A 26,280-nucleotide genomic window follows, 5' to 3' on the forward strand; every position below is an offset into this window, starting at 1 on the left:
TTGGCTGTTTAGAGGCTCCCTCCACCATGAATTGGTCCAAACTGGGCTGGTTAGAGGCTCCCTCCACCATGAATTGGTCCAAACTGGGGTGGTTAGAGGCTCCCTCCACCATTAATTGGTCCAAACTGGGCTGGTTAGAGGCTCCCTCCACCATTAATTGGTCCAAACTGGGCTGGTTAGAGGCTCCCTCCACCATGAATTTGCCCAAACTGGGGTGGTTAGAGGCTCCCTCCACCATTAATTGGTCCAAACTGGGCTGGTTAGAGGCTCCCTCCACAATTAATTGGTCCAAACTGGGCTAATTAGAGGCTCCCTCCACCATGAATTGGTCCAAACTGGGTTTTTTAGAGGCTCCCTCCACCATGAATTTGCCCAAACTGGGCTGTTTAGAGGCTCCCTCCACCATGAATTGGTCCAAACTGGGCTGGTTAGAGGCTCCCTCCACCATGAATTTCCCAAAACTTGGCTGTTTAGAGGCTCCCTCCACCATTAATTGGTCCAAACTGGGCTGGTTAGAGGCTCCCTCCACCATTAATTGGTCCAAACTGGGCTGGTTAGAGGCTCCCTCCACCATTAATTGGTCCAAACTGGGCTGGTTAGAGGCTCCCTCCACCATTAATTGGTCCAAACTGGGCTGTTTAGAGGCTCCCTCCACCATTAATTGGTCCAAACTGGGCTGGTTAGAGGCTCCCTCCACCATGAATTTGCCCAAACTGGGCTGTTTAGAGGCTCCCTCCACCATGAATTGGTCCAAACTGGGCTGGTTAGAGGCTCCCTCCACCATGAATTTCCCAAAACTTGGCTGTTTAGAGGCTCCCTCCACCATTAATTGGTCCAAACTGGGCTGGTTAGAGGCTCCCTCCACCATGAATTGGTCCAAACTGGGGTTTTTAGAGGCTCCCTCCACCATGAATTGGTCCAAACTGGGGTTTTTAGAGTCTCCCTCCACCATGAATTGGTCCAAACTGGGGTTTTTAGAGTCTCCCTCCACCATGAATTGGTCCAAACTGGGGTTTTTAGAGGCTCCCTCCACCATGAATTTGCCCAAACTCTGCTGGTTAGAGGCTCAATCCACCCTGATTTTCAAAACAAATGTTGGTGCCAACCTCAACTTACTACAAGGGCCAAATTCACTGCTGGTGACAAGCTCTCCTCACTGCAAGTGCCAAATACACATGTTTCAAGGTGTTTTCCTACTGTCAGAGAGGTGGTATTGAGTGTGTAAAGTGTGTAGTTGTTAGGCTGTGATGTTGGGGTAATAGAGGGTCTTTGGTGTGTTAGATGCCCCCAGACATGCTTCCCCTGCTGTCCCAGTGTCATTCCAGAGGTGTTGGCATCATTTCCTGGGGTGTCATAGTGGACTTGGTGACCCTCCAGACACGGATTTGGGTTTCCCCCTTAACGAGTATCTGTTCCCCATAGACTATAATGGGGTTCGAAACCCGTTCGAACACACGAACATTGAGCGGCTGTTCGAATCGAATTTCGAACCTCGAACATTTTAGTGTTCGCTCATCTCTAATCGCCATCACATGGCTCAAAAAGCTAAACTAAAAGCAATCATCACTGAAGTGTGTAAAATGGCTGAGTACCCTCAAACTGAAAATCCAAAAAGCTATGGAAAAGACAGGGAAGCCAAAGACCAAGTGCCTCCCTCTGGTTATATTTGGTACCTTATGAGAAAGTGCATAATAATGTCTATAGTAATTTTATAGGCGTGGATAAGTGACAGGATCGCACTGCCTGAAACCGGGAGACTGTGTGGTGGTAAAAAGACATGTGAAAAAGAGTATTTCCACAAGGCTTAACAAGCCCTTCCAAGTGTTGCTGACAACACCCACTTAAGTCAAATTGGAAGAAAGAAAAAACCTGGTCTCCTGCCCGCCATTGCAAAAGATTACTGCCCTTTGCAGCGTTATAGACACTGATTATTCTGTGGTCCGAGGGAAAAGCTAAAACCCCTAGGATTCCCCTTAAAGACTTTAGGAACAAGTAATGGTTGATTGGTCCTCTACAGAGGATGGCCTGAAGAAAATGGCCTGAAGGAGCAAATACAGACAGAAGGTGAGATAACTTTACTTGTGCTGCTTATTAGAGTGGTATTGGGAGGGTTTAGAAAAGTTAAAGGATTTTTGGAAAAATTTGCATTTTTGAAAGATTCACCTTGCCTATCCATGAAATATACAGTATACAGTATGGTCATATGACCAATGGACATGATGTCATTGCCTGCGAGGAGAAAGTGGAGCTCTTTCTGAAAGAAAGTAGTTCTAAACATCCTCTTGTACTGGATGATACGGAATGGAATAGAAAACTTGCTTCTTTAGTGTCCTAGTCTGCTTAGTGAATCCACTTTCCATATGCTTACCATGAGCTTTCCTAGCATGCACAATAAACTTAAAAAAAAAAACACACACACACACAGTGTGAAAGATGCCTTAGGGTGGCAGTAGGCCTTCTTACATCGTGGCCCAACATAGAGCTGTAGATATGGTATGTCATCCCAGTTTAGTGCCATTTCCCCTTTTGGATTTATTTAGTAAAATCTAAAGTGAATTGTTTTATATTCTTGTCTACTGCGGAATCCACAGGAGAGATCTATGATTAAAGCTCAAAAAAAAGTTCTTAATCCTTAATATATGCAATCCAAATAATGTCAGAAATCTTCAAACTGCTTCCTTTAAGTTAGACTTTGAGCTTCACTGGGAGTTCTAGAAAGTGTTCTCATTCTAATTAGAGAGAAAACATGCACAAGGCACTTTGTAAGACCCTCTAAGGAATCAGTGCGAGTTAAATCGCTACCGCTCTAAAATAATTTGTCTGACTACTTGTAGTTCTATGTGTTATGTTTAGAACTTCTTATTGTTACATTGCTATCAACGCTAGTAAGTGCCTTGTAAATCAGTAATGACAGGGAATGAAAACAGATGTCTTAAGGCTCATTCATACAACCGTGAAAGTGGCTGTATGATGGCCATTTTTGCATCATCCGTCACATGACCATTTGAGAACACATTGAATTTAATGTATTTATTCACTACTAGCTGGTACCCGCGACTTCGTCTGCGGTGATTGTAGAAGTGGGTACATAGGCGCGGGTAAGGTTTTCGTACTGTGTATAAGGTATGGGATCTAAAATGTAACTTTGTATCTTGTTTTTGCTGTAATTCTGAGAGCACATGAGACTTTTGTGTTGAATGTAATTCGTATTTCAGCTGCTATACGGTGTTGGTATAATCTGTACATAGTGTCTTTGGGACAGAGGTATTACAAGTGAATATACTTCGATATACGACATTGTATGATTTGTTATTTTCCGCCAGTACATGTAAGTTTTGGGCACAGGATACTCTAGAGCAAGCAACATAAAGTCTGGCCCTGTGCATGACAGTTTAGTAACTCCATGTGCCTCGTATTAATAGCAATTAACCCCATCATGTCCCTCACATTAACCCTTGTGTAAGAGTTACTGATATGTGAGAGACTTGGAGGTAATAATTAAGTATCTTCATTATTGAGGTCTTTTATTAGTACCTCCATATGTCTCACATATTAGTAACCTTTATATGAGGCACACAGGGGTTAATATGAGGGACATGATGGGGTTTATTCCTAATAATGTGAGGCACACAGGGGTTAATATGAGGGACATGATGGGGTTTATTCCTAATAATGTGAGGCACATGGAGTTACTAACACTAAACTAATAACCCCAAATGCCTGACATTAATGAGAACAGTAATCCTATGTACCTGTGTGTTTTTCAGTTTCAGTTTGCTAGCAGCTTCCTCTTCTCCTCGGGGAATGTTTGCAGGATGCAGACCACTATAGCAGGCACAGACCTGAGCGATTAAGCTCCACCCCCTGGGTTTCCTGCACCCCTCTCAAAGGGGAGTGTCCTTATGCCTCAGCTCTAACAGAGCTCGGACTTCACTTAACTCTTGCAGGTCCTGTGCTGCTGGTGTGCCAGTGAAATATGGCAGGAGTGCCACTCTTGGCGCGTGTGCCAGGGGTTGCTGACCTCTGCTGTAGAAGGTAATATGAATGAGGGACATGATGGGGTTTATTCCTATTAATGTGAGGCACACAGGGGTTAATATGAGGGACATGATGGGGTTTATTCCTAATAATGTGAGGCACATGGAGTTACTAACACTAAACTAATAACCCCAAATGCCTGACATTAATGAGAACAGTAATCCTATGTACCTGTGTGTTTTTCAGTTTCAGTTTGCTAACAGCTTCCTGTCCTCCTCGGGGAATGTTTGCAGGATGCAGACGGCAGGAGCTATCACTATAGCAGGCAGGCAGAGACTTGAGCGATTAAGCTCCACCCCCTGGGTTTCCTGCACCCCTCTCAAAGGGGGGTGTCCTTATGCCTCAGCTCTAACAGAGCACGGACTTCACTTAACTCTTGCAGGTCCTGTGCTGCTGGTGTGCCAGTGAAATATAGCAGGAGTGCCACTCTTGGCGCGTGTGCCAGGGGTTGCTGACCTCTGTTGTAGAAGGTAATATGAATTTTGTGGCTTGCTATGGTCCAAAGTGTGTGAGATTGCAGAGATAGTGATGTGAGTTTGGGTTTTGTGGGGGTCCTGGGAAAAACGTATGTGCGCTATTGTGACGAAAAGTAGCCTATTGCGCAATCGAGTGTAGTAACTATGTTTGTGGAAAATTTAAGCCAAATCGGTGGAGCGGGTTTTGCGTGATTGAGGAACAAACATCCGAACATCCAAACATCCAAACACACAAACCCACAAACATCCAAACTCACAAACTTTCACCTTTATAATATTAATAGGATTTTTCACAGCCATCAAAAAAAAAAACTGACATTTTATACCTTTGTCTATCAAAATGGACATAAATAGAGCCTTCTAAATAGGACCTGAAGCCGTATTCATAGTATTTTCATACTATAGTGAAAAACAGCCAGGATTGTCCATTTAGGAACATGAGTAGGATAAGTTCTCTTTAGTGTGCAAGGTAGGATTTTCAGAACCAAGCCCACCCTTCCCACACACACACACAGACAGTCCTTGAAGTTAAGCTTAGATGTGCATATCTCAGGGTAGTAGGACTGGTAGGTATTGCATATCCTGTCCTAATCCTATAGTTTAACTTTTCATCTGTATATTATATAGAATAGTCAGCAGCTCTCATGATAAATTAAGTACATAGTCCAGCAGTCCATGTGCCTGAACTGAAATCTAAGCCAGTTCAGACAACCTGATCCAATATTGGGACTGAAATAATCATCTAGGTGTGAGAAAAGCAGATTTTGCTGGAATAGTTTTCAGGCGCCATGTTTTATTTGCACATGAGTAACAAGAGGTTGTTGCGAGGGCCACACACAGCAGCTAATGTCACACATGTATTTTAACAGCAGTCATGAAAACAAGATATGAAGTAGTAATATGTAACAGCAACATATATATTTAACAAAAATACAGCAATTAAAAACTAAACATTTATTTGCTATCATTTTTTTCAATCTTTTTTAGATTATAAGTGGTGATCAGTCAGTCTTGTTCTCTGAGAAGATTTTGTTAGTTTCATAAAAGAAAATTATCTGTTTACATATACACCCTTCATCTGCCCCCAGTTTCATGTCCCCCCTCCATCTCTGCCCCCAGTTTCATGTCCCCTCCATCTCTGCCCCCAGACTCATGTCCCTTCCATCTCTGCCCCCCAGATTCATATCCCCCCATCTCTGCCCCCCAGATTCACGTCCCCCCATCTCTGCCCCCAGATTCACGTCCCCCCATCTCTGCCTCCCAGATTCATGTCCCCCCCATCTCTGCCCCCCAGATTCATGTCCCCCCCATCTCTGCCCCCAGATTCATATCCCCCATCTCTGCCCCCAAATTCATGTCCCCCCATCTCTGCCCCCAGATTCATGTCCCCCCATCTCTGCCCCCAGATTCATGTCCTCCATCTCTGCCCCCAGATTCATGTCCCCTCCATCTCTGCCCCCAGATTCATGTCCCCTCCATCTCTGCCCCCAGATTCATGTCCCCTCCATCTCTGCCCTCAGATTCATGTCCCCTCCATCTCTGCCCCCAGATTCATGTCCCCTCCATCTCTGCCACCAGATTCATGTCCCCTCCATCTCTGCCCCCAGATTCATGTCCCCTCCATCTCTGCCCCCAGTATCATGCCCCCATCTTTGCCCCCAGATTCATGTCCCCCATTTCTGCCCCCAGATTCATGTCCTCTCCATCTCTGCCCCCAGTGTCATGCCGTCCTCTCCATCTCTGCCCCAGTGTCATGCCGTCCTCTCCATCTCTGCCCCCAGTGTCATGCCGTCCTCTCCATCTCTGCCCCAGTGTCATGCCGTCCTCTCCATCTCTGCCCCCAGTGTCATGCCGTCCTCTCCATCTCTGCCCCCAGTGTCATGCCGTCCTCTCCATCTCTGCCCCCAGTGTCATGCCGTCCTCTCCATCTCTGCCCCCAGTGTCATGCCGTCCTCTCCATCTCTGCCCCCAGTGTCATGCCGTCCTCTCCATCTCTGCCCCCAGTGTCATGCCGTCCCCTCCTTCATCTGCCCTCAGTTTCATGTTCCACCTCTATGTGCCGCATGTTTGACATGCCTGCCCTAGAGTACTAATACAATGGAAAACACCAAAAAGTGAACCCATTTTGAAAACTATACCCCTCACAGAATTTATCAGGGGGTATAGTGAGCATTTTGACCACACAGATGTTTTACAGATGTGTTTCTGGGTCCCAGAATTTACCAAGTCCAACTTCACCATCATGAGCTCTGGCGAAGACCTCTGGGGCCTGTTTTTTAACCGGTTTGCAGAGCAATGGTCACTCTATGTTGTTTAGCCTTGGTGTGTGGGGGATTCTGGTTGCTCGGGACTAACGGTCCAGTATTGTTGTACTAGATTCCTAACACCAGGACTACTTTTGGATTTAAACACGGTAATAAAACATTAACACATATATATACGAAACTAGAGGGAGGACCCGGCTTCGCACGGGTATATTACATTTTATGTTTGTGTAGTGGCCCCATAAGAAATGTCCAATTTTGCACTGGTGTATTTTGTATGTGGTTTGTGTGTATGTCCATAAGCGTCATGTGATTGTGTGTATCTCATTTTGGATATCAGTGAAAAACCTATGATCAGTTGTTATGGATACCTGGAGTAAAGCTGTATCTAATCCTTCCCCATGTAGTACTGTGTTTAGACTCAAGTATCTAATCCTTGTTGGTGTGGTACTGTTTGCAGATGCACTTATCTAATCCTCCGGCGTGTGGTACTGTGTGCAGATGTGTGTATCTAATCCTCCCCTGTGTGGCATTGTGTGAAGAGGCATGTATCTAATCCTCCGGTAAGTGAAACTGTGTGCAGACGTGCATATCTAATCTTACGGCATGTGGTACTATGTGCAGACGCGCGGATGTAATCTTCTGGCGTTGTGGTACCGTGTGCAGACAGGTGTATCTAATCCTCTGGCATGAGGTACTGTGTGCAGATGCGCGTATCTAATCCTCCCCAGTGTGGTACTGTGTGCTGAGACGCGTATCTAATTATCTGGCATGTGGTACTGTGTGCAGAGGCATGTATCTAATCCTCCAAAGTGTGGTACTGTGTGAAGAGGTGCGTATCTAATCCTACGGCGTGTGGAACTGTGTGTAGACACGCGTATCTAATCCTACAGCATGTGGTACTGTATGCAGACGCATGTATCTAATCCTATAGCGTGTACAACTGTGTGAAGACGTGCGTATCTCATCGTCTGGCATGTGGAACTGTAAGCAGACGCATGTATCTAATCCTACGGCATGTGGTACTGTGTGCAGACGTGCTTATCTAATCCTCTGGTGTGTGGAACTGTGTGCAGATGTGCGTATCTAATCCTCCCTTGTGTGGTATTTTGTGAAAAGGCGCGTATCTAATCCTACGGCGTGTGGTACTGTGTGCAGATGCGTGTATCTAATCCTCTGGCGTGTGGTACTGAGTGCTGAGACGCGTATCTAATTCTCTGGCTTGTGGTACTGTGTGCAGAGGCATATATCTAATCCTCCAAAGTGTGGTACTGTGTGCAGACACACGTATCTAATCCTGCCCTGTGTGGTATTGTGTGAAGAGGCACATATCTAATCCTGAGGCATGTGGTACTTTGTGCAGACGCGCGTATCTAATCCTCCCCGTGTTGTACTGTGTGCTTAGACACGTATCTAATTCTCTGGCTTGTGGTACTGTGTGCAGACACACGTATCTAATCCTCACCTGTGTGGTATTGTGTTAAGAGGCACGTATCTAATCCTGCGGCGTGTGGAACTGTGTGTAGACGCGTGTATCTAATCCTACGGCATGTGTTACTGTGTGCAGACGCGTATATCTAATCCTCTGGCGTGGGGTACTGTGTGCAGACGCACGTATCTAATCCTCCCTGTGTGGTACTGTATGCTGAGACGCGTATCTAATTCTCTGGCTTGTGGTGCTGTGTGCAGAGGCATGTATCTAATCCTCCAAAGTGTGGTACTGTATTCAGGCACACGTATCTAATCCTCCCCTGTGTGGTATTGTGTGAAGAGGCGTGTATCTAATCCTATTACGTGTGGAACTGTGTGTAGACGCGCGTATCTAATCCTACGGCATGTGGTACTGTGTGCAGACGCGCGTATCTAATCCTCTGGCATGTGGTACTGTGTGCAGATGTGTGTATCTAATCCTCTGGCATGTGGTACTGTGTGCAGATGTGCGTATCTAATCCTCTCCTGTGTGGTACTGTGTGCAGATGCGTGTATGTAATCCTCTGGCATGTGGTACTATGTGCAGATGAACGTATCTAATCCTCCCCCGTGTGGTACTGTGTGCTGAGACGCACATCTAATTCTCTGACTTGTGGTACTGTGTGCAGAGGCATGTATCTAATCCTCCAAAGTGTGGTACTGTGTGCAGACACACGTATCTAATCCTCCCCTGTGTGGTATTGTGTGAAGAGGCGCGTATCTAATCCTACGGCGTGGGGAACTGTGTGTAGACACACATCTAATCCTGCGGCATGTGGTACTGTGTGAAGATGTGCATATCTTATGCTCTGGTGTGTGGAACTGTGTGTAGACACGTGTATCTAATCCTATGGCGTGTACAACTGTCTGCAGATGCGCGTATCTAATCCTCTGGAGTGTGGAACTGTGTGTAGACGCACGTATCTAATCCGACGACATGTGGTACTGTGTGCAGACGTGCATATCTTATGCTCTGGTGTGTGGAACTGTGTGCAGATGCGTGTATCCAATCCTTTGGCATGTGGTACTGTGTGCAGACGCATGTATCCAATCCCCGGGGTGTGGTACTTTGTGCAGACGCATGTATCTAATCCTTCGGCATGTGGAACTGTGTGCAGAAGTGCGTATGTAATCCTCTGGTTTGTGGGACTGTGTGCAGTCGCGTGTATCTAATCCTCTGGAGTGTGACACTGTGTGCTGACCTGTGCATCTAATCCTCTGATGCGTGTATCTCAGTTTGGATATCAGTGTTGTATTGTGCATGTGGAGTGACCGTGTGTATTGCAGTTGGAATATGAGCGAAAGTCTTGCAGGTTTGTATTGGCTTAGGGGGGGCACTGTGTTTGGAATGCTGTATCTCAGCAACGGTACGTCCGAGCGAGTTGGAGTCTTGTCTTAAACCTTCCCGGATACCTGAAGTATCTCTGTACCAAATTTGGTGAAGATCGGTCCAGCCGTTTGGTTCGCATTAGAGCACAGACAGACAGACAGACAGACAGACAGACAGACAGACAGAAATTCATTTTTATAATATAGATAATTGCCATGAAACGGGCGGTGCATAAATACATCACTTACAGTAAACAACGATGTATCAAACTCCAATCATTTTAAAGTGCAATACCAAATATAGGTAACATGGATGAGAGGCACTGCACCCAATGTACCCAGGCTCAGAAACCCCACCTCGGGTAGACCTTTCTCCACTTAAATGACCTAACGCCTGATCCCCCAGAGGGACCGTAGCCCAACTGAGGGATTCCCCGGGCCTTCACATTCACCACCAGGATCCCCGGCCACAAACCAATCCACAACCTCAAGCCCACCCAAAACAGGGTGGGCAGGAGGGACACTTCACTCTTCTCTACCCTCAGACTCCCCCCTGCACCATCCTTTATAAACTCTGACTCCACTCCCTCGTTACCTAATTCTCCTCCCTGTCATGCAGGCCCTATTCCCTAGTTTCTAGGGCCTTTCCTAAAGTACCAGTACAATGGAAACCCCAAAAGAGTGACCCAATTTTGGAACTACACCTCTCATCAAATTTATGAAGGGGTATGGTGAGCATTTTGACCACACAGCTGTTTTAAAGATTCTATCAGCAATGGAACGTAAAAGTGAAAAAATGCTTTTCTTCTAAGGGCTCGTTCACATCTGCGCCCCGGTCTCCGTAATGCAGGTTTCCGTTTCCAGCACAAAACTGGGCAGGAAACAGAAACCTGCAGGCATTTTTCAAACCCATTCATTTGAAAGGGTTTGAAAAGTGTCCGGCCGTGAGCGCCGGTGAGAGTTTTATGCTCTCCGCGGTGAAACCGTTTTTTTTAACCGGACACAAATTTGGACATGCAGGACTTTGTGTCCAGTTTAAAAAAAAAAACGGTTTAGCCGCGGAGAGCTTAAAACATTCACCGGCGCTCACGGCCGGACCCGGTCTGACAGGTTTCCGTCTTCTGTCTGCAGAAGACGGAAACCTGATATCGCAGACCCGAATGCTGGTGTGAACCCAGCGTAATAAACCGACAATTTATCATCATATTTTTATTTTTTACAAGGGATTAATGAAGAAAAATACACCACAGTCTTCTGCACAATTTCTCCTGAACACAGAAATGCCCCATATGTGGTCGAAAACTGCTGTACAGTACACGTACATGGTGACTCAGAATGGAAAGAGACCTATTTAGCTTTTGGAGGGTAGATTTTTTTGGAATAGTTTTCGGGGGACATGTTGCATTTATAGAACCCCTCAAAAGTGACTCCATTTTAGAAACTACACCCCTCAAGAATTTCTCAAGGGATATTTCCCTTTGTGTCTTGTCCCGTGCACGTCTCTCCATCATGTCTTTGTAAGTTTGAAGATCCTTTTTTTGTAACTAGTGCTTTTTTTTATAGACTTTCATTACTTTTATTAACCACTTCAGTACCGGGCCAATTTGTGGTCCAGGACCAGACACATTTTTGGTTTTTTTTTGTATTTGTGGTTTTGAGGGCTGTAACATTTTTCTCGTATGTCTCATTCAACTAATTTTTGCGTCTTTTTTCAGGGACACATAGGGCTTTATTTTTATGTTGTTTTTATTTTCGAATGTGTTTTAATTTTTTTTATATCCGGGAAAATATAAATATAATAGGAGGGAAATTGTGTCTGGTTTTCACTTTATTTATTTATTTTTTTATTTAATAACACAAAGTGTCACTGAAAAACTTTATAAAATAGTTTTTCCTCTCCATTATGGTAATTTATATTTTGTATGGTGTTGTCAGGGGTGGGGCTATAACCTTTAATAACGGGGGTTTTTTTTAACGTATTATTATTTATTTATTTTTTATTTATTTTATTTTCATTTTTTAAACTTTTTTATTATATTTTATTTATTTTTTTTTTCAGATTGTATCCCCTTAAGGTCATAAGAGACCTTTGGGGACATCTGATCACTTTTTTTTTGTTAGGAAGGCTGATTTCCCCTGCAACTGAGGCTGCTACATTTAGTCTCAGTTGCAGGAGAAATCCAGCCTCATGCACACTGTTCTTTAGACTTACAGAGCTGATCTGGGTCTTGTAGGACCCAGCAGCTCTTGTAAGACTCTGACATCGGTGGATCACGTGACCGCCGGGTCAGAGGGCGGCCGCATCATGGCGGTGCCCATAGCCGTGTATACAGCGCACATTGAGCGCTGTATACACAGCGATCGAGAAGGCAGGGAAGGGAATAAAAGTTCGCTGTCTTCTCTCTGGGAGCTGCAGCTGAAGTTACAGCCGGCTCCCATCTTCAGCAGCTGCACGATCTCTGTGCAGCTGCTGTGTTCTGATTGGACGTACCGGTCCGTCCTGTCAGAACTAGGCAAACACTATCCGGACATATATACTCTATGGGCGGTCCAGAAGTGTTTAAAAGTTACGTTTTAAACATATCCTAGCTGCTTTGTGCTGGATTCCTAGCTTGTACTTGTCATCCTCTGTTTGGACCTGCACCTGAACTTTATTGAAGGTTGTTCTAGGCTGCTTTAAAATTTTCTTCTCTCTCTCTCTCTCTCTCTCTCTCTCTCTCTGTATCTATCTACTTATCTATCTAATATACCGTATATACTTGAGTATAAGCCGACCCGAATATAAGCCGAGACCCCTAATTTTACCACAAAAAACTGGGAAAACTTATTGACTCAAGTATAAGCCGAGGGGGGGGGGGGGGAATGCAGCAGCTACTGGAAAATTTCAAAAATTAAAATGCCTGGAATTTTTGGGTGCATTAGATGCTGGGGAAGGGGAGGGGGTGTTTTGGTTGTCTGTCTGCCCCTTACCTGAGCTTGAGGACTGGGGGGTTTTCCTCCCACTTGGAACTCAGCCTGGCTGAATATAGGTTATCTGTAGTGCTCCTATTAACCCATTTCCGACGGAATAGGAACACTGCAGATACCCTATATTCAGTAGACCAGGCAATTTCAGACACAGGGATACCAATTGTGTATGTGTTTCACAGTAATTTTCTACTTTGAGGGTGAGTTCACACCAGCGCCCGATCTCTGTTATGTAGGTTTCCGCTTCCTGCCTGAGAAACTGGGCAGGAGACGGAAAACGGCAGGCAGTTTTTTAACCCATTCATGGGTTTGAAAAGTGGGTACTATTCCGTTATCGGGCCAGCAGAGCTGTTCAGCACTAGTATCGGGACAGCAGCAAGCAAGGCCGCATACCCGCATCGCAGTACAGTTCCGGACAGCATCGCGCATCGCAGATGAGTTTGGGACAGCATCGGGTTCAGCAGCATTCACACACACACACACACACACAGCTAATTGTAAGTGGATATACTTTATTTCGTAATTGCCGGCAGAGATGCTCAGCACTAGTTATCGGGACAGCAGCAGCATCGTAGTGAGAGAAATGGACGTGCCGGGCTGGTCCGATGCTGACAGAAAAATTGGGCGCCAAATTAGTGTGTTCGTAGTTGTAGTCACAGTACTCACCATTGTTTCAGTCACAGTTCTCAGCAGTTTTGTCAGATGGATTACACGCTGTGGGATTTACCTGCAGATGAAAAATCAGCAATTGAACTGTTCCAAGCCAATGGTCTGATCCATAAGAGCCGGTTTTGTGTTCGTAACCACCAGATGAAAATGTGTTTTTTGGCCAAAGCATCTCCAAAATGGCGGTGCAGCAAACGTCCGTGTGACGAAAAAAAGGGTGTGAGATCGCAAACTTGGTTTGCCAACTCACGCATTCCTTTTCTTACGGCTGCCCGTTTCATATATTGTTGGTGCCAAGAGCTGACATCCGTAGAGTTTTGTGAACAGCAATTGAAGATGAATCACAACACCTTCGTAGATTGGAATAATTACCTCCGCGAAGTGTGTACAAGTGCCTTAATATCCCGACCTTCTACAAAAATAGGAGGCCTAAACAAAGTGGTTGAGGTGGATGAAAGCCTTTTTACAAAAAGGAAGAACAACAGCGGCCGGGTTCTGCCACCACAATGGATCTTTGGAGGATTGTGCCGTGAGACTAAGGAGTGTTTTGTTGTTGCAGTCCCAGAAAGATCAGCTACAACATTGATAGCTTCTATTAACCCTATAGAGACACAGCTCAAAAGTGACTTGAGGACCAGGCCTCTTTTTTCAAAACTGACATGTGTCACTTTAAATGGCAATAACTTTGAGACGCTTTAACTTACACAAGTGATTCTGAGATTGTTTTTTCGTAACACATTGTACTTCATGTCAGTAGTAAATTTTAGTCGATATGTTTTGTCTTTAATTATGAAAAAATAGGAAATTTGGTGAAAATTTTGAAAAAAATGCAGTTTTCAAACTTTGAAATTGCAAGCCTTTCAAATAGAAATCCATACTACCCAAATTTTTTCATAAATATAATTAACCATATCTCTGATTTATGTAGCAATCAAATTTTAATCACCCTTTCATTTTTTTCAGAAATTATAAGGCTTACAAGTCAAGCAGTAATTTTCCAAATTTTCAAGAAAATTTCCAAAACACATTTTTCAAGGGACCAGTTCAGTTCTGAAGGGTACTTGAAAGGCCTCTCTAATAAAACCCCCCATAAGTCACCCCATTCTAAAAGCTACACTCCTGAAAGAATCCAAAACAGCAGTTAGAAATTTTCTTAACCCTTTCAGCATTTCACAGCAATTACAACAAAATGGAGGTCAAATTTACATTTTTCAATTTCTGTCACTAATCTATTTATTTAGCCCTAGAATTTACACATTTACTAAGGGTTAAAGGAGAAACTGCACCGCACATTTTGTTACACAATTTCTCCCGAACATGATAATACCCCATATGTGCTGGTACCCTAATGTATGGGCACACGGTTGCTCTCAGAGCGGATGGAGCGCTAATTGGATTTTGTAGGCCAGATTTTGCTACAATACTTTTCAGGCACCATGTCCCATTTGCAGAGCCCTCAATGTGCCAAAACAGTGGAAACCCCCAAAATGTGACCCCATTTTGGAAACTAGACCCCTCAAGGAATTTATCAAGGGGTATAGTGAGCCCTTGGACCCTACAGGTGTTTCACAGATTTTTTTACCGTTGAGATGTGAAAATGAAAAATTACTTTTTTTATAATAAAATGTCACTGTAGCCCCAAATTTTTCATCTTCACAAGGGGTTAAAGGAAAAATTGCACCCCAAATTTTGTTACACAGTTTCTACCAAACACGACAATACCCCATATGTGCTGGTACCCTAATGTACGGGCACACGGTCGCTCTCAGAGTGGATGGAGCGCTAATTGGATTTTGTAGGCCAGATTTTGCTACAATACTTTTCAGGCACCATGTCCCGTTTGCAAAGCCCCCAAGGTGCCAAAACAGTGGAAACCCCCAAAATGTCACCCCATTTTGGAAACTAGACCCCTCAAGGAATTTATCAAGGGGTATAGTGAGCACTTGGACCCTACAGGTGTTTCATAGATTTTTTACCATTGAGATGTGAAAATGAAAAATTACTTTTTTATATAATAAAATGTCACTGTAGCTCCAAATTTTTCATCTTCACAAGGGGTTAAGGGAAAAATTGCACCCACATTTTGTTACACAATTTCTCCCGAACACGACAGTACCCCATATGTGCTGGTACCCTAATGTACGGGCACACGGTCGCTCTCAGAGCGGATGGAGCGCTAATTGGATTTTGTAGGCCAGATTTTGCTAGAATACTTTTCAGGCACCATGTCCCGTTTGCAGAGCCCCCAAGGTGCCAAAACAGTGGAAACCCCCAAAATGTCACCCCATTTTGGAAACTATACCCCTCAATGAATTTACCAAGGGGTATAGTGAGCCCTTTGACCCTACAGGAGTGTAACAGAATTGGCCCAATAAAAGGAAAAGTGACATTTTTTGTTATAAAATGTTGCTTTAACCCCAAATTTGCATTTCCACAAGGGGATAAAAGAGAAAATGCACCCCAAAAATTGTTACGCATTTTGTCTCAACTACAGAAATGCCCCATATGTGAATGTAAAGTGATGTATGGGCACGCTGTGAGGTCCAGAGCTGACGGATCGCTATTGGGATTTTGGTGGGCAAATTTAGCTGAAATCTGTTTCAGGCACCATGTTGCATTTGGAGAGCCCCTGAAGTGCTAGAACAGTGGAAACCCCCCCAAAAATGACCCCATTTTGAAAACTAGACCCCTCAAGGAATTTATCAAGGGGTTTAGTGAGCACTTGGACCCTACAGGTGTTTCACAGATTTTTTACCATTGAGATGTGAAAATTAAAAATTACTTTTTTTCCAATAAATTGTCCATTTAGCGCCATATTTTTAATTTTTGCAAGTAGTTAGAGAATTAAAGCCCCCAGAGTTTGTTACACAATTTCTCCTGAACATGGCAATACCCCATATGTGGCCATAATCTGCTGTATGGGAACATGGCGGGGCTCAGAATGGAAAGATGGCTATTTGGCTTTTGAGGGCAGTTTTCTGGTGCCATGTCGCATTTGCTGAGCCCCTAAAGTACCAATACAATGGAAACCCCTCAAAAGTGACCCCATTTTAGAAACTACACCCATCAAGGAATGAATCAAGGGGTATTATCATTTTGAGCCTAAAAATGCTTCCCAAAAATTAATGTACAAAATGAAAATTTTAATTTTTCAAGAAATATGCCATTTTGGTGTCCACTACATTGCACCCACTTTGTGTTGTCAGATACCTGCACTCCGAAAACTATTAAGTGGGCGATCCCGAGGGTCTAAAAATTATAATTGTGGGTGTAAACTGCTGCTTGGGCACACAGCAGGGCTCAGAAGGGAAGGAGCACTACGCTTTTTGGGGTACAGATTTAGAGGGATTTTCTGGGCGCTGTTTTTGCAGAGCCCTGGAGGTGCCAGTGAACTGGAATTCCCCAAGAAGTGACCCCATTTTGTAAGGGCAATTTTAGGGTCTCTGCAAAAGTGTCATGGCATCCCAAAAAAACGAAACCGTCTAAGTCTGTGCTCCAAAAACCAAATAACCCTTCTTTCCTTCTGTATCCGGCTGTGCCCCAATATCAGTTTATACCCACATATCACATTACATATGTTATCCTGGGTACACCAGTGTCATATATGTGCCCTAATATCAGTTTATACCACATATGACATTACATACATTATCCCGGTTACACCAGTGTCATACATGTGGCATAAACTGCAGTTTGGGCACACAGCAGGGCGCAGAAGGGAAGGAGCGCGATGCGGCTTTTGGAGCGCAGATTCAGATGTTTGGTATCTGGACGCCATGTCATGTTTGTAGAGCCTGTAAGGTACCGGAAAAGTGGATTCCCCAAAGGAGTGACCCCAGTTTGAAAACTGCACCCCTCAAAAAATTTATCAGGGGGTGTAGTGAGTATTAGTATCCCGGACGTGACTGCACTGTGGATGGCGAAGAGGGAATATATAAGCGGTGCGAGAGGACATTGGGAACACCACATTCCCTACTATGTCCCAGTAGCTCCTATAATTGGGGGAGTCACTCTGGGGGTCACTTTGGGGGTCACTTCTGGTGTCTTTTCGCTCATAAGCTGTAAACATGGGGTGTCCCCTGATATTCGCTCGCACCGCTTATATATTCCCTTCCTGACGCAGCCAGTTGTGTTCTAATAATTTGGTGATTTTTGCGGGCTTTTGTTCTTGCATTACTAGGTGCTATATTTTCTTTATTTTTCTGGTGACGTGGCCATATAAGGGCTTGTTGTTTGCGGGATGCGATGCATTTTGTAATGACACCATTTTTTGGTGCCTACAACTTACTGACTACATTTTATTAACTCTTTTTTTGCTGGATAAAAAAAAAAAATAAAATTCCGGTATTGCGTTTTACCTTTTAAATTTTTCGCCATGCAGCGTACAGTATAAGTAACATATTATCTTTATTCTGCGGGTTGGTACGGTTACGGCGATACCTCATTTATATTATTTTTTTATGCAATACTAATTCTGCAGAATAAAAACATATTTGGAGACATAAATCAATGTTTTTTGCATCGCCATATTCTGAGAGGCGTAACATTTTTATTTTTTGGTTGACAGTGTTGGTTGGGGGCTTATTTTTTGCGGGACAATGTGTGCTTTTTATTGGTACTGTTGTGAGGTGCATTTGACTTTTTGATCACTTTTTATAGCACATTCTGTAAGGTGAGATAGCAAAAAAATCACTACTTCCAGCGGGTTTTTTCCGGGTTTTTTTTCCGTCATTTACCGTGTACATTAAATATTGTTTCAGTTTTATTGTACAGATTGTTACGGACGCGGTGATACCAAATATGTATTGTTTTTATTAATTTTTAGGGTTTTTTTTAATATAATTCATTTTCTATAGAAAAAAAGGGTTTTTGGGGCTTTATAACTTTATTAATTGTTTTGCAAACACTTTTTTTTTTTTTTTTTCCACTTTTTTTAACTTTTTCATGTGTCCCTATGGGACACTTGAATGAGTGATGATTGCATCACTGATTCTCTATCATAGAGTGAGACACAGGCTGCAGTGACAGCCTGCGTGTTATCACTCTGCAAACAGGAAGTGAGTCGTACGGACGGGACACTCAGCTTCAGGAGATCATCGGCCAGGATACAAAGGTAAGTGGGACTCAGGGCTGCCAGGGGTGACTAATCAGACCCCTGGCTACATAGTAGGGATACCAGCACCCCCCGATCTCGCAGCGGGGGGTGCTGGGGACCCCCACAAGATCGGGCAACCTGTTGTTTGCCGTGATCATGTTTGATCACGGCAATCAACGGGTTAAAACCCAAAATCGGCACTCATGTCCGATGGAGGGTGATGGAGCAGGCTGTTAGTTGTCAGATACAACTAACACCCGCTCCAAGAACGCCCGCACTGCGCTGTGGGGATTGTTTACATCCATGAGGTACTATTACCTCATTGGTCCTTAAGCACCAGACATCCATGAGGTAATAGTACCTCATAGGTCGCCAAGGGGCAGATGGGAGTATAATATACTCTGATTGCTGGAAGGGGTATAATACTACAGACTTAAAAGCTGCTGGCTACGACCATTTAACAGTGAACCACAAGTACAATTTTGTTGACCCAAACACTCAGTGCCACACGCAAAATGTGGAACGTTTGTGGGGAAGTGCTAAATGGCGCAATAAAAGACAGCGCGGAACAGCCCGCCAGCATCTGGAGTCATACTTAGCCGAATTTATGTGGCGACAAAATCATTCCAAAGAAACAATGTTCACAGATTTGTTAAAAGAGATCGCTAATTTCATGCCTCCTGTTTAAGACAAGTTATATAACACAGCCCGACACGTCCATTTCTCTCACTACGATGCTGCTGCTGTCCCGATAACTAGTGCTGAGCATCTCTGCCGGCAATTACGAAATAAAGTATATCCACTTACAATTAGCTGTGTGTGTGTGTGTGTGTGTGAATGCTGCTGAACCCGATGCTGTCCCAAACTCATCTGCGATGCGCGATGCTGTCCGGAACTGTACTGCGATGCGGGTATGCGGCCTTGCTTGCTGCTGTCCCGATACTAGTGCTGAACAGCTCTGCTGGCCCGATAACGGAATAGTACCGAAAAGTGTCTGCCCGTGAGCGTCTTCTGCTCTGCGCAGCGAGACTGTTTTATTTTTTTTTAACCAGACACAAAGTCGAACATGCAGGACTTTGTGTCCAGTAAAAAAAAAAAAACGTTTTGCTGCAGACGTCAGAAGACGCTCATGGGCGCTCAACCTGCGTAACAGAGATTGGTGCTGTGAACCCGCCCTTATATATATATTCTAGGGAAAGGAGTCATCTAGAACTTTTATTTATTTTATTTAAACTTTTTTATTACCCCCCCCCCCCCCCCCTCCCAGGGTACTAGAACCTGCAATCAGCCGCAATAGTAATATTGCTATGACAGGCCTGGGAGCTTTCATTAGGCACCTGGCTGTCCTTGGAACAGGTTGGCTCCTGCGAGCTCGTCGCACAGGAGCCGGTCTGCAACTTAAAAGGTATGGGGCTCGTGGGGAGCAGCCCCAAGGCTAACTTTAAACTTTTTTTTTTTTTGGGGGGGGGGGACATCTCTGCAGGGCATCTCCGCTATAACTCCTACAGCGGAGATGCCAGAGCTCATGCCTGCGATCTCTTATTGCAGGCATAAGCTCCGGCATTACCGCTGTAAGAGTTACAGTGGAGGTGCCGGTTGCTATGGCCCCAAGGCCAATTTTAAACTTTTTTTTTTTGGGGGGGGACTGAGGGGGGGCATCCGGAGGGCATATCCGCTGTAACTCTTACAGCGGAGATGCCAGAGCTCATGCCTGATTGAGTTACAGCCGTGGTGCCGGTTGCTATGGCGACAGCAGAGCGGCACCATTACACTTACAGACCCGGCATCCAGACCTGGCATACAAACACCGGGGCGGGTTCCGGGCCCACAGCATCGCCATGCTCCTGCCGCTGCAGGAAACCAGTGGCGGCAGGAGCTTGGCAATGCTGTACATTTTAAGTTGCAGAAGTACTTACGGTACAGGAAGCAGCCAGGTGCAGGCCTGAGCTTGTGATGGAGCGGTGTGTGTGTGGGGGGGGGGGGGGGGTTTGGCGGGATCTGTGTTCCTGCCCTTCTAGCAGAAAATTACCATAATGACGCCTATGACTCGCATATAAGCTGAGGCACACTTTTCAGCACCAAAACTGTGCTGAAAACCTGGCTTATACTCGAGTATATATGATATATATATATATATTATATATATTATATATATATATGTTATACCTGTTTATAAACCTGCACTGTATGCTGTGTGCACCTTGGTTGCACCTCTAATGAGGAGAGGTGAGGCAGCCGTCTCAAACGGCACTTTTGGAGGAACAGCCATAGCAATTTGACTATGTTATTTTATTTTTTTACTTTTTTTTCCTAAACTAGCAAAGGACAGGCCACTCTAAAAACGGCGTCATTGTGAAGGGTGATGCTAGTGTGTTTTGTAGGGACTGTTGTAGAGTAGGTAGTGTAACTGAATGGAGGAAGTCCTGAATTAAAGTAACATGGTCTTGCAAATCGGTGGGGGTCTCCAGGGGTTGTAGATTAGATAAAGTAAAAGTTGCAAAACCCAGAAGCTATGTCTGAGGTATGTTTAAGATTTGGCCCAGTTTTTGAACTAAATTCAGATATAAAGTCCTGGAAGAGTTTCTTTTTTGCTACGTAAGCCATGAGTTTGCCACCTTTGTTACTGTATAGGTAATGTTTATGGGAAGTAGAGAGATAGACTTTGGCAATTTTCAAATGTAGGCAGTCTTTTAGCCGTTCTCTACATAGTATCAGGCATTCTAGATCATCAATGCAGGAAAGAAAACCATCTCTCTATTATGTTCCTACTTACGGAAAGAGCTTAGGCTAATGAGGATTCCTCTTATCACTGATTTATGTGCTTCCCATAACACACTGGACTGAACTTCTGATGTATCATTCTCCTCAAAATAGCCAGTGCAATAGTCTGCCTTATGGTGCAGAGTAAGGTCTCATTCAGTCACCAGTCATAACCTTGGGAAGGAAAGGAAGAAATTTGTAATTGCTAGGTGACTGGGGCATGGTCAGATATTGTTATATAACTTACACAGGGAGAAAAAGATAATATCAAATGGTGTGAAAAGTTAAAAATTTAGTTTAGGCGCTGATAGGATTTGTGGGAATTTGAGTAAAAAGTATCGTCTCTAGTGAAAGGGTGGAAGGACCTCCATGGATATATGAGGTGCATAGAAGATAGACCCTAAGAGAATATACCAAGACAAAACTGTGGGAGAATGTACCAGTGGAAGAAACTTGTAAGGGGTATAGAGCTATGTTAAAGTCTACATCCAGCAGTATGATACATTTAACAAATATAGATTGAGTGTCTAATACCATTAAAAGCCAAGGAGTTTGACCAACATTGGGAGCATATACAGTCCTATGAAAAAGTTTGGGCACCCCTATTAATTTTATTCATTTTTAGTTCTAAATATTTTGGTGTTTGCAGCAGCCATTTCAGTTTTATATATCTAATAACTGATGGACACAGTAATATTTCAGGATTGAAATGAGGTTTATTGTACTAACAGAAAATGTGCAATATGCATTAAACCAAAATTTGACCGGTGCAAAAGTATGGGCACCTCAACAGAAAAGTGACATTAATATTTAGTAGATCCTCCTTTTGCAGAGATAACAGCCTCTAGTCGCTTCCTGTAGCTTTTAATCAGTTCCTGGATCCTGGATGAAGGTATTTTGGGCCATTCCTCTTTACAAAACAATTCAAGTTCAGTTAAGTTTGATGGTCAGTGGTCTTTTCTTGAGATATTTATCAATATCCCCCTGGGACTTTTTAAGTTGCTTTGGAGTAGTGCGAGAGTCAGATGTAATATTCTGAACGATCTTAATCATACTGTAAGATAGAAGTGCTTGCCAGACCAAGTCAGGTGGTTGTAGGTGGGAATGAGTACAAAAAAGCAAAAGGGTGGTGAGGATATCCAATCGATTTATCCGTCTCCCAGAACCGGCATCCTGGTTGATGTGTATTGTTGGTCAGGAAGATGCAAGGTAAAGTCTCGGTATAGTAGATATAAGGAGACGCCCAGGGATTCAAGACAGAGTGCCATTGCCGGGGACAGATTGCAATGTGTTGACCCTCTTAGAGGGGTGGTGAGGAGAGTTGTGGGTGCCACTGAGCAGTAGAGTGGGCTATATGGTAAGAGAAAAGATGAAACAATACCTTAAAGATCCAAGATCGCCAATTACTGCAACGGAAGAGGGCTGACAGAATAGTAGAGGTGTATAAAATCTGTTATCATCCAAGCAGAAGAGAAAGCTGAGGTGCAGGGCTTCTGAGGAGGAGGATAAAAAAGGGTGTAGTAAGATGGCTGCCAGTGGACAACTGGGCACTAGAGCTGGAGGAGCAAGATAGCTGCCATGAAAGTGATATGAAGTCTTCCAGGAGTACCAAGATGGCCACCGTAGAGTTGAGAGGTCAACCAGGAGTACCAATATGGCCACTGTATTTGAATGTGACTGAAGAGTGGGAGAAAGAAGGCTTGGTGGGATGACGGTAAGAATGGAGACCGAGTACCTGTGTGGTCCAAGAGCTGTATGGATCACCAGAGCAGGTCCTCCAAGTTGGGTCTGGACATGCTGCCGAATGGGTTCTGGGAGTCTGCAGGAGGATGTAGAGGGGGGCAGGCAAGAGCCAACATCAGGGACTCACTGCAGACGTTAGTGACTCCGTGGAGGTGTGGAGTTTCCTCGACCCCCAGAGACAGATAGTACCACAATAACAGTACAGGGGACTTCGCAGGTCCAAAAATTTAGGCAGAGGAGTAAGTCCGTGAAGTAGGCCGCACCAGAGGATGATGGAGGACCGAGTCCAAAAGGATCAGGAGTTTAGGTAGGGTGTGCTGGTCTATAATGGGGTGGGATGCCAGAATAGAAATTTTGACCTATTTACATATGAAATGTTGCCATCAATAAAATTCTGCTTGAGCACATTATGAATGATATTGACTTGGAGAGCTTCCACAATACAGGCACAAAATCAGTGTTCTTATTGGCTTACATGTGTAGTTAACAAGTTGAAAAAAGCAACGACACAAAACAAGAACAAAAAAGCAATGGCATTTTAAAAAAAAAACCAATATAGTGTTTGTGTGCCTAGGTGTACTGATCAGAATTCTTCTACGCATGAAATATCATTATGCATTATAACTATGGCTAAAAATATGAGGTTTTTTTAAAAAATTATTTTTCAGTGGCAGTTTATTATTCACATAATAAATCCCACACATTCATTGAATTCAATGACTTTAATGTGTTCAATTTACTGCTTCATTCTCAGAATGGTATTTAATATAGTGACATTTATTTAAAAGATACGATATTCCCAAATAATAGAAGCATAAATGTATATTAGCTTTCTCTTCTACAATAAAGCAGATACAATGTATTATAAAGTTAAAGGAAAGATCTTAGGAACAGTTTTGATATGTATGTAAGAATCTTTGGTGTTTATTTTAAAACGTCATTCAATAGAAAGACAGTGTCCTTGAAAACAGTGTAGAATGTTACATTAGTTATGCGACAGACATCAAAATCAAATGGGCAGCATGCAGTGTTTCTTGTTACTTGGCAACAGTTTTGTATTCACTTGGCAACGTGACAAAGGAAACATTTGAAGGGTAAACCTGTATAGGTTACAGCTGAAATTAATATTTTCATATACCGCTGAAGAAGACAAAAATATCCTTATCTAAGAAGAATCAAATGAAAAAAAACATTTACACACACAATTATGAGGAAAATAAAGTACACCCACTTTGCATTTTATATTGATTTTAGGTATCAGAACAAAATTAAAAAAAACAAAAACAAAAAACTGGCCCTTAGGATGTCTACAGTACCAGCAAAGTTAATGAAATGTCCACACATTAAGAAAAAAAAACTGTGGAAAAGGAGAGAGAGAGAGAGAGAGAGAGAGAGAGAGAGAGAGAGAGAGAGAGAGAGAGAGAGAGAGAGAGAGAGAGAGAGAGAGAGAGAGAGAGAGAGAGAGAGAGAGAGAGAGAGAGAGAGAGAGTCGAAAGTGCCAAACTGTTTTGATTCTGATAAAAATTTGAATAAAAAGTGATCAAAGCAATAACATTTCCCGAAAATTGTAGAACTAAAAAGTACACCCGGCCCCGCAAAAAAAGACGCCCTATGCATCCCCGTACACTTACGTATAAAAAAGTTACAGCCGTCGGAATATGGCGACTTTTAGAAAAAAAACAATTTTAACACAGTTTTGGAATTTTTTTTAGGGGTCATAATGTAAATAAAACCATATAAATTTGGTATCCCTGGAACCGTACCGAAACACAGAATATAGGGGACATGTCATTTTGGCTGCACAGTGAACGCCATAAAACCAAAGCCCGTAAGAAAGTCGCAGAAATGCATTTTTTCTTCAAATCCACTCCATTCTGAATTGTTTTCCTGAAGGCATCAAAACTATGAATTAACACATGTGGAATTATATACTTAACAAAAAAGTGTGAAACAACTGAAAATATGTCTTATATTCTAAGTTCTTCAAAGTAGCCACCTTTTGCTTTGATTACTGCTTTGCACACTCTTGGCATTCTCTTGATGAGCTTCAAGAAGTAGTCACCAGAAATGGTTTTCACTTCACAGATGTACCCTGTTAGGTTTAATAGGTGGGATTTCTTGCCTTACAAATGGGGTTGGGATCATCAGTTGCGTTGTGCAGAAGTCAGGAGAAAATCCCACCTATTAAACCTAACAGGGCACATCTGTGAAGCGAAAACCATTTCCGGTGACTACTTCTTGAAGCTCATCAAGAGAATGCCACATCCTATTCACAGTTTTCTAAATTTATAGCCTTCAGCTGAGTGCCGACCTCAGGCCACAAGAAAATGGTTGCTTACTTACTGTGTAAGCAGCCATTTTTCTTGTGGCTGCGGGGATGCGCAGTCGGTTCTGCCCGAGGCCTATAAGTTAGACCAGCTGCGCCGGAAGAAAACGAGTGAAGAGAACATTCCTGAAGAAGATGGAGGTGTCACTGGAGAGTTCTCTTGCAGCACTGGGGACGCCCCCAGTGCTGTTTGAGCACTGGGGCCCGCCCCCAGTGCTGCGAAAGAACTAATTTGCATACTGTCAAAAACCGGGATTTCTACGGAACGGCGGCACGCAGAAGAAATCTAAAGGTAAGAGAAGAATAGCCTTTCTTAAGGCTATTCCCATGTGGTAGGCAGAAAAAAATGTGTTTTAATGATAGGATCCCTTTAAGCTACAGAGGAGAAAGTGCTAGCAACTGGTATATAGCAAGATTGGCAATAAAAACAGCTGTATTCCACTATCTCTCTCCTCATGCTAAATTTATACAATCCCCACCATTGATTTCACTCCATACGAGTCACCGTTGTTATTATTATTATGGTTTATTTATATAGCACCATTAATTCCATGGTGCTTTACATTTGAGGGTTACATACAATACACAGAATATACAGGTAGATATAATATTAACAGAGACCAACTGGCACAGTGAGGTAGAGGGCCCTGCCCGTGAGGGCTTACAATCTATGGGGGAAGGGGGTAGAGACAGAAGGAGAGGGGGGAGACTGTTCAGATGGCAGTGCGGTGATATTGTTATTGGAGGTTGTAGGCTTTCCTGAATGGGTGTGTCTTCAGGGCCTTCTTGAATTCTGTGATTGTGGGGATCAGTCTTATGTGTCTTGGTAAGGAGTTCCAGAGTATGGGGAATGCATGGGAGAAATCTTGGAGGCGGTTGTGTGAGGAGCGGATGAGAGCAGAGCAGAGTAGGAGGTTGTTGGAGGATCTGAGGTTACGTGTGGGCAGGTAGCGGGAGATTAGTTCAGAGTTATATGGAGGGGCCAGGTTGTGGATCACTTTGAATGTTAATGTTAATAGCTTGAGCTCAATTCGCTGGGATATGGGTACCCAGTGGAGGGACTGGCAGAGGGGAGCAGCCAATGAAGATCGGGGGGTGAGGTGAATTAAGCGGGCAGCGCAGTTTAAGGTGGACTGGAGGGGGGCG

This window comes from Leptodactylus fuscus, chromosome 2, assembly GCF_031893055.1.
Source record: "Leptodactylus fuscus isolate aLepFus1 chromosome 2, aLepFus1.hap2, whole genome shotgun sequence".
NCBI classification, from domain to species: domain Eukaryota; kingdom Metazoa; phylum Chordata; class Amphibia; order Anura; family Leptodactylidae; genus Leptodactylus; species Leptodactylus fuscus.